This window comes from Lactuca serriola, chromosome 7 (assembly GCF_051521515.1).
Source record: "Lactuca serriola cultivar US96UC23 chromosome 7, Lser_US96UC23_V15, whole genome shotgun sequence".
Taxonomy (NCBI): Eukaryota; Viridiplantae; Streptophyta; class Magnoliopsida; order Asterales; family Asteraceae; genus Lactuca; species Lactuca serriola.
In genome coordinates, this window is record NC_136414.1 from 150,790,066 (window position 1) to 150,798,242 (window position 8,177).

At 34.0% G+C, this 8,177-nt stretch overlaps 2 non-coding genes across 2 annotated transcripts; both read left to right on the forward strand.

The window, feature by feature from the left end:
• Positions 1 to 1,115: 1,115 nt before the first annotated feature.
• TRNAP-UGG (transfer RNA proline (anticodon UGG)) lies at positions 1,116 to 1,187 on the forward strand. The gene has a single exon. It is a non-coding gene; the product is annotated as a tRNA-Pro (tRNA).
• A 1,129-nt stretch (positions 1,188 to 2,316) lies between these two features.
• TRNAP-CGG (transfer RNA proline (anticodon CGG)) lies at positions 2,317 to 2,388 on the forward strand. Its single transcript has one exon. It is a non-coding gene; the product is annotated as a tRNA-Pro (tRNA).
• Positions 2,389 to 8,177: the final 5,789 nt, after the last annotated feature.

Below are 8,177 nucleotides of genomic sequence, written 5' to 3' on the forward strand. Positions count from 1 at the left end.
ACGTCGTGGTGAAGCTCCACCACTCCATGGCCACCCCAAAAAATAAAAGTTAATATTTAAAAATTGACTCATACATGGAATGGGTGTTACATGTTTTGAGGGTACCAAACTTTGATAGCTGAAAGGTATTTTTCAAAAGTGTTAAAACTGGATTTAGAGCCCTCTTTATATAGGGGAAGTGATTTGAAACCTTAAGGATAATTACCAATTATAATAATAATTATCTATGGAATTCAAATCATTTTGTAATATTCCATATTCCATTATTTTCTAACTATTTAATTAAACTATTAATTAATTAACAAAACAAGTCATTCATATAAATATCTTTTTGGTTATGTTTTACTTTGTTTTTGTGTGTAACCCATAATGACATTGTTATTTATAGTCTTATTACCGGACTTGTTATGGCTATGGGCACTAATCTCCATCAGGTGGTACATCGTGGTTAAGGAAGAAAATTGAGAAAAAAAAAACTTCAAAGGAGAAGAAATGGTGTATCCACAAGCTCCTACAAACAACAAAAAGCCCCACTGTTGTTCTTTCTTTGTTCCGACGCGAAAATCTAGCGGTCGGCGGTGGCTTTCGGCGATTGTTGGTTAGAGAGATACGATAATGCAAGAAAGCTTCAAGAAAATCGATCCAACCTCTTTCATCTATTTAAATCCATTTGTCCTCTTTCATGGGCTAGGGTTTGGTCCATTGGCTAAAAGGGTTCACCTGTTAATACCCATGGACAAAATCCCTTTATCCTATTTTTACACATTAAAACATAAACATTCAACTTTGGCAAGAAATGTCACTATGGTCAATAACCTTAACAAACTAATCATTCATCTGCGTTAAGTAGTAAGTGCAAAACTTATGCATGTAATTCGTTTCTAATAAGAATATACTTGGTTAATCTGAGATCTCTTGTTGTAAGTTATATGTTAACCTAATAATCCGATAATGATTTTGATAAGTTGGGAAATGAAATAGTGTCCACATCACAGCAAAAGGGAAATTTTCATAACTATATATGAAATCACTAGCTAAATTTTAAACATTCAAATATAATATTTTTCATATGTAATAAGATATATAAATTACGCTTTTTGAGAATAAATATATACGGGCATTTGGTCTAGTGGTATGATTCTCGCTTTGGGTGCGAGAGGTCCCGAGTTCGATTCTCGGAATGCCCCGTTTTTCATATACTTTTTTGGCAAATATTTTATGTTAAAAAAAACTTATTTGTCGTGACCAACTAAAAATAGTTATGCATCGTGCTATATGTTTTTTTTTTTCTTTTAAACTAGGACAATATAATATAAATGAACTCATTTTAATGATTAAACTTTTGTGGCAAATATATTATGGTAAAAAAAATTAAGAACTAGTTTTAACTACCGCAACTTATTTGTTGTGACCAACTAAAAATAGTTATGCATCGTCCTATATGTTTCTTTTCTTTTAAACTAGGACAATATAATATAAATGAACTCATTCTAATGATTATTTCATACAAATTATTAATAAATGAAAACATATTGTGGAATTGAGAAAATTATAATAACAAATATTATAAAACTTAATTATAATTAGTTAGTATATTTTAAAGCCGTGTATTGTATAATTAAGAAATTTATAATAACATATAGTATAAAAACCGTATAATCTAGGGCCAAATATTTTCTTTTTACATATATCAGTATTACGACGGATCTTTGGCAGATTAGTAACTGTTAATTACATATCAATAACAAATTAGTGTAAATTTTTTTACATACATTAACATATGTATTCGACTTTATCGTAGTATTAATCAAATTTTCTTATATATAAAAAAAATTTAAAAATACCCACCCCATCTTTCAAGGTTTTGGTGGTTTATTCCCAACTTTATTTCTTGCCTCCTTGTTGTATGGATAAGAACAAACCAGTAATACAATAATCTGAGGTTTCTATGTTTAAGAAAATTCACATCTAAAAAGAGGTTAACATAGTACTTATGTTTGAGCTCAAAAAGTAACTAAACACAAAAGGATGTATATTAAGTTATGAGAGGACATATAAATCTTTGTAGTAAAAAAATAATAATGAATAATCATTATAAAAAATGTATATAATTAAACTACATAATAAATCATGCAGAGTAATTTTCATGGCAAAAAACCCAAAGACTAACTACCTTTGATTAAAGAGAAGCAATATCTTTTTAAATGTTGCAATCAATTTTGTACAACTCGATCAAAAAGTTGTAGAAGTATTTTTATTAAAAAAGTCACTTACAGTGTTAATATTAAATTATGTTTTCGATGTTAAAGCAAAATTGGGCATTTGGTCTAGTGGTATGATTCTCGCTTCGGGTGCGAGAGGTCCCGAGTTCGATTCTCGGAATGCCCCATTTTATGCCATATTATTATCCTTTTTTTTCCTCATTCTATAAGCGGAAGAGTAATAAAATGAAAAGTATAATGCACACAAACAATGAAAACTAAATGCACACAAACATTGTTTGCCGACATTCTTCCTATTCTTTTGGATAATATAGTCTTGTACAATGTGTTTAATTTTTGTTATCCTACGCAATCCATTACATATACACTGTAACCAAAAAAAATATCAAAATACAAATATAAATATTATGAAACAGTACATAGTTATCTCATGAGGCGTGTAAAAAACGTAAATATTCTTTTAATTTTGATTTGTCTCTTCCTGAAATCGCTTTCTCATGCTCATTAACCATACGCATAAGCATAAGTCATAACCAATTGATGAGTGTCTACTCCATAGTGATTACAAAACATTTTGAGGGGACAATTTGTTAAAAAAAAATGTCCTAATTGTATTCTTGACTTGCAAATGAAAGTTTGGTTCGCCTTATGGGAGTTCAACAAGTCTCATTGAACAGGCCCACTCTCAAATTAGGGCCTAAATTTTTGTTCACTATTTTATGTTCCTTGTTTAAGACCCAAATATTTAGGTTATTAACTCCTTCCATCTTAATCTAGTGTATGCAACAAATAATAGAGCGGCAACATATTGAACGGGAATTTGAGTTGAATTCTATCGTAAAGAGTGAAGACGTTTGGTTTCTATTGGCAACAATTATGATTTCTCGATTCCGGCCCTCATATAATCTTCCGACTTAAATCCTCAACTCCAGAGTTACTCAAGTTAAAGCAATTAATGAAATCTCAGCAAAAAAACAGATGTGTTCTACTGTTTGAGCTTCAGTTTTCTTGATTTTTCTCAAGCGACAACATCAACTCGGATTTATTCTTCAACTTTCCAAGGTTATCTTCTACTTTTACTCTTTTTTTTCATCGTGATTTTGTTGCTCAATATTAGAGATTTTATATTTTACGTTTGGGTTCTAGTGTTACTCTTAGTACAGTGATGCTCGAGAGTTCAATGCTACTCAAGAGATTCCGTCAGATTCTTTTAGGTTGTTGCTCAAGAGATTTTTAAAAGGTAGATAAATAAATAAAAAATTAAAAAGTTGAACCTGAAGGGTTATATTCTTCAATTCTACATTAAGGGTACATTTGTCTTTTACATTTATTAGTTGTAAGATTGTAAAAGTTAGATGGTTAGCTACTTGTATATAATGTAAAGCTTAAACTTTGCTTTTATTCCAAGTCTATAAATGTAATATAACTTTTAGATTTTTATATTTGTCATTTATACATTTCAGATTTTGATTTACATTTCATTAATTTTGGATTTTTAGATTTTTTTTTCTTTCTTATTCTGATTTTGATTTATTAAATTTTGCCTTAGTTGATCAAGAGAAGTAAGTATATTCCTTATAAATACTTCATTGAAAAGTTTGTCTCAAAGAATACTAGAGGGATGATATTTTTAAGGAGCAAATATACATTATGTACTTTTTTTGAATGAAAATTTGGTTTTGAAATATATTTAGAGGTTAAATGATTTTTTTTTATATTTTGAAATTTATAAGTTTTAAGGCTTATTTTTATTAAATTGCACAGGGCCTCCAAAATCTCGGGGTCGGCCCCTTCCTATTTGTAAATCTCTTAGGATTAAAGTAGAAGAGATATTTTTGTTGATTTTAATGAAAGAAAAAGAAATGGAAGATAAAGTGTGAATGAATTTGAAAGAGGAGTCAAATAATGACGCATCATATTGTCCATAGATATGACATGCCTATTATCTCGACTCAATCATGATGCACTTTAACGTAAACTAATGTCATTTAAATTATGGTTATCATACAGTATATAATAAAATAGGGACACATGTGGCAAGCGGAAAGTAGTCAGAGATTGGAAAATTGATCTTAGTTTCATAATGGACTTTAGATATGACCTTTTGTTAAAGTTTAGAGAGCATGCATGAGCTCTCTTTACTCCATGCTTGCAAATATGAGCTTATGTGTAACACCTGATCCGAGAAGGTGCATATTTACCCTAAAATTTTAAAAGATTGGCATTTTGGTCCGTACGTCGTGCGTACTCGGGGTGTACACATGGCGTACTCATGCATGAAGGAGGTGGGTCTTACACACATACGCCCGTCGTACTCCTCGGGTACGCAGCGTGTATGATGTTCAGACCAAAGCCCTAGTTTTGAGGGTTTTGCACCCTATATAATCTCCTTATGACCCAAATGTCTTGGCGCACATCAGCCTCCACCTAAAAATCGTCTCTCTAGCTAACCCTAAGTGAGAAGAGTGCATCTTTGAGCTTATTTCTATGCTTGGTGGTGTTCTTGAAGAAGAAGAAGGTGGTAGAAGAACATTGGAGCTTGGAAGAAGCTTAGATCTAGGATTCTCACCTTGCTAGCAACCTTGTGGATGTAAGAAGCTCCTAGCTTGATCATTTTTCTTATGGATCTAGTTATCTCTTCATTCAGGGCATTTTTGGTCCTAGCTTTTGTGATTCTTGAGCATGGCATGATCTTACCCAAATAAGTCGTCCTTTCAGACCCAATGAGGGGTCTTGAGTCATAAAAGTGAGGTCTTGTTGCTTAGTTCTTCCCCATGCATGCTTTAGAATGGTCTTTAGGTGTTCAGAAGTTAAGTTTGTTGGTATTAAGCACTTAATGGGCATGCAAAGTCATAAAAATGGAAACTTTATGACTCTTAATGATACTTTTACCTTGGATATATATTTGGAATGTAAGAGCTTAACGCATTAAGCTCTTATATGGGAAAAAGGGTTTTGGCGCATACGTCACGCGTACATGGTCAACCGTACGATAATGGTCAAGGCTTGTGTATGTCGCGCGTAGGAGTTGAGTATGCCCCACGTACTCAGCTGAGTGGACCGAGTTGACTTGTTGACCTTGACTTTTGACCAAGTTGGACCTAGGGGTATTTTGGGTATTTTGGATATTTTGTGTTGTTAAATGAGATTGGGTCCTTGGTTTTGGTTAGGTGATCGTTGAGTCGATTTTTTGAAGCAGAGATTTATTCAGCTGGAAGTTCCGACTGAGAGGTGAGTTTCACCTTATTGTATCGTGGGTCGAAGACACTAATGTCGGTCCACTAGTTTTGGTTACCTGTTAGTAGAGGGATACCTTAAGGAATGTATATAATCATGTAGGATAGACTGAGGATTCTTGATCTAGGCTTTTTTTACCTGTTCCTTGTTTGGTTGTGGTTCTAGAGTAGGACCACTTGTCTAGGTGACTATCTCACTTCTGAGTATATACGGTTATGGATTCCTTGGATTATTGGTAATTAGTATGTTTCTATGTTGTAGTGATCTGTTAGATCTGTATCCTGGTAGTTGGTATGTTGCTATGCTATAGCGATCTTTTCGATATGTATCTTGGTATTTAGGATGTTGCTATATGGTAGTGATCTGTAGATCTGTATGCCTATATGTACTTGCTAGTTATCATCTGGTGGAGTGCCCTAGGGACTATCTATGGTCATGTAGGATAGCCTGAGAACTCTTGATCTAGGATTTCTTGCTTCTTCCTTATTTGGTTATGGCTCTAGAGTAGGATCATCTGTTTAGGTGGCTATCTCACTGCTGGTCACTTATGGTTACACATTCTATGGAGGTTAGTTGGTAGCAAGACTGTATGCTGTGAGAGTACTAGTAGGCGATAGTGAGTTGTATGCATGATGTTCGCATGTATTATGTGTCTACTTGATCCTTGATTATTTTTATGTCTACATATGGTAGTATTGGGTTGAGGCAGTCCTAGTTTGTGATGTAGGCCAAGATACTCAGTGTAGGAAGCTATAAGACATACGCACGGAGGCTTTGGTAGAGCGGTTGGGTTGAGGCGGTAAGCCAATAAACCCTAGGTATTCCAGCCCGATGGCTAAGTAGACCTGATGCATGCTTGTATGTTTATCGTATGGGGTATTTTGGGGGAAACTTACTAAGCTTTGTGCTTACCCAATTGTTTATTTTTTCAGGTATCATCGCCCATCATGGAAAGACGAAGGCATGATTGTACACATTCATCAACAACACTGAAGATTCTCACGCTTTAATATCACTCTGATTTTTATAATTGTATTTGGAATAAATGATTTTCTCCATAACGGATTTTTAATTAGGAAGAGTACTTAAATAAAATCAAAAAAATTTTGTTGTGAAAATGGGACTTTATATTTTGAGCTTTGGAGGTTAAGGGGTAAGTGCTTAATCCATTAAGTTGTTTTGGACATTTACCACGGTGTGGCGGGTTGTTAGCCATGGTGCGGCAATGAGTTTCATATGCGTCTATTTTTTTCGCCTTGTTACCACAGTACAGTCATGGGATTGGCCACGACGTGGTTAATTAACCGTTGACTTTTTGACCAATTTGACCTTGAGTCGGACTTGGAGGTTTTGAGGTATAGACTAAGGCTTAGCTTTTGTTTGTCTTAGGCATTTCGTGTAGTTTATTCTTTGGGACTTCGAGTAGTTGGACCCAACTCTTGATTCAAGTGAGTATTCTCACTATATTGTATATAATGTTAGACTGTCTATGTGACTCTTACATGTACATTATGTATGTTGGACGGGGCCCGTTATGCATGTTAGGTGGGGCCCATTATGCATGTTTAGCAGGGCCCGTTATGCATGTTCGGAGGGGCCTATATTGGTATGTAGTATATTGGAGAACTCACTAAGTTTTGTGATTATGGTTTTAAGTTTAGATTTTTCAGGTCTTTTTGGTAGTACGGTAAGAGCACAACGTGATTGCATCGAATATGCTATTATGTTTTCAATATGTTCGGTGTTATAATATTAATACTTTGATTTGTTTTTTTGAAATAATTCAATATTTACCTTCATTAATTAATGACATGGTGATAGTTTATTTTATTTCCTTCTTTTTTATAGTTTATTTTTGCATTTTTATCCATTTTTATTATAATTGAATTGCATATTCTATCTCATTCTTTATCTTGGATCGTATCGGGTACTTTCTATTTTGCATGAGGTGTTTTGCAGGCTTTTGGAATCTCGATGTGGTTGCGGTTTAGCTTGGAGTTGGTATTGGCGGGCTTGTAAAGAGTTTTTGGGCTTTATGGATCCCTAAAATAAGAATTGGGCTTAAAATGTTGAAGACTTGGATGAAGTGGGCTTATGAAGATGGGTCATGGACTCTTGTTATTGGGCTTGGACTATCCATGTTGAAGGTTGAAGATAATTAGTTAAATTTGAATCATGTTAGGTGTGGAGGTGACCAAGGGAATGTTGAGTAGTGGGTGGAGTAGTTGAGAAAAAGAGCCAATAGTGTTTCAGCACCATTCGGGAGGGTGAGGTCTCACAGGCGCAAGTTTGCGAGGGTACCCGTGCAATTACACAATTAGGGGAAATTTTGTCATTTGGCTCGTCGTTTACCTTGGGGGTTAGGTTTGGCATCCATACTTCGATTTTTCCACCATTGGAGTACCTTGGAGGTGATTTTGGAGATTTAGAGCTACATTCTTTTCATCCTTCTAATAATTGTTAATTTCTTGATGTTAGAATACTTTTGTGATTGTTGTCTTGTTGTCATGAGTGGCTAATCTCTTTATTTTGGTTGACTTGGGCTAAAACGCTTGGATATTTGTGGGTTTCGAAGGATTGATGCTTGATTGTCATTTATGCTTGTTCATAATTCTTATGCTTGTTCAATACTTTAATCATGAGCTTGGTACTTTAATTATCACTTGTTGGTTTCTTTCTCTGATTTAGCAATGAATCATTGAATTTACTTAGAAAAAG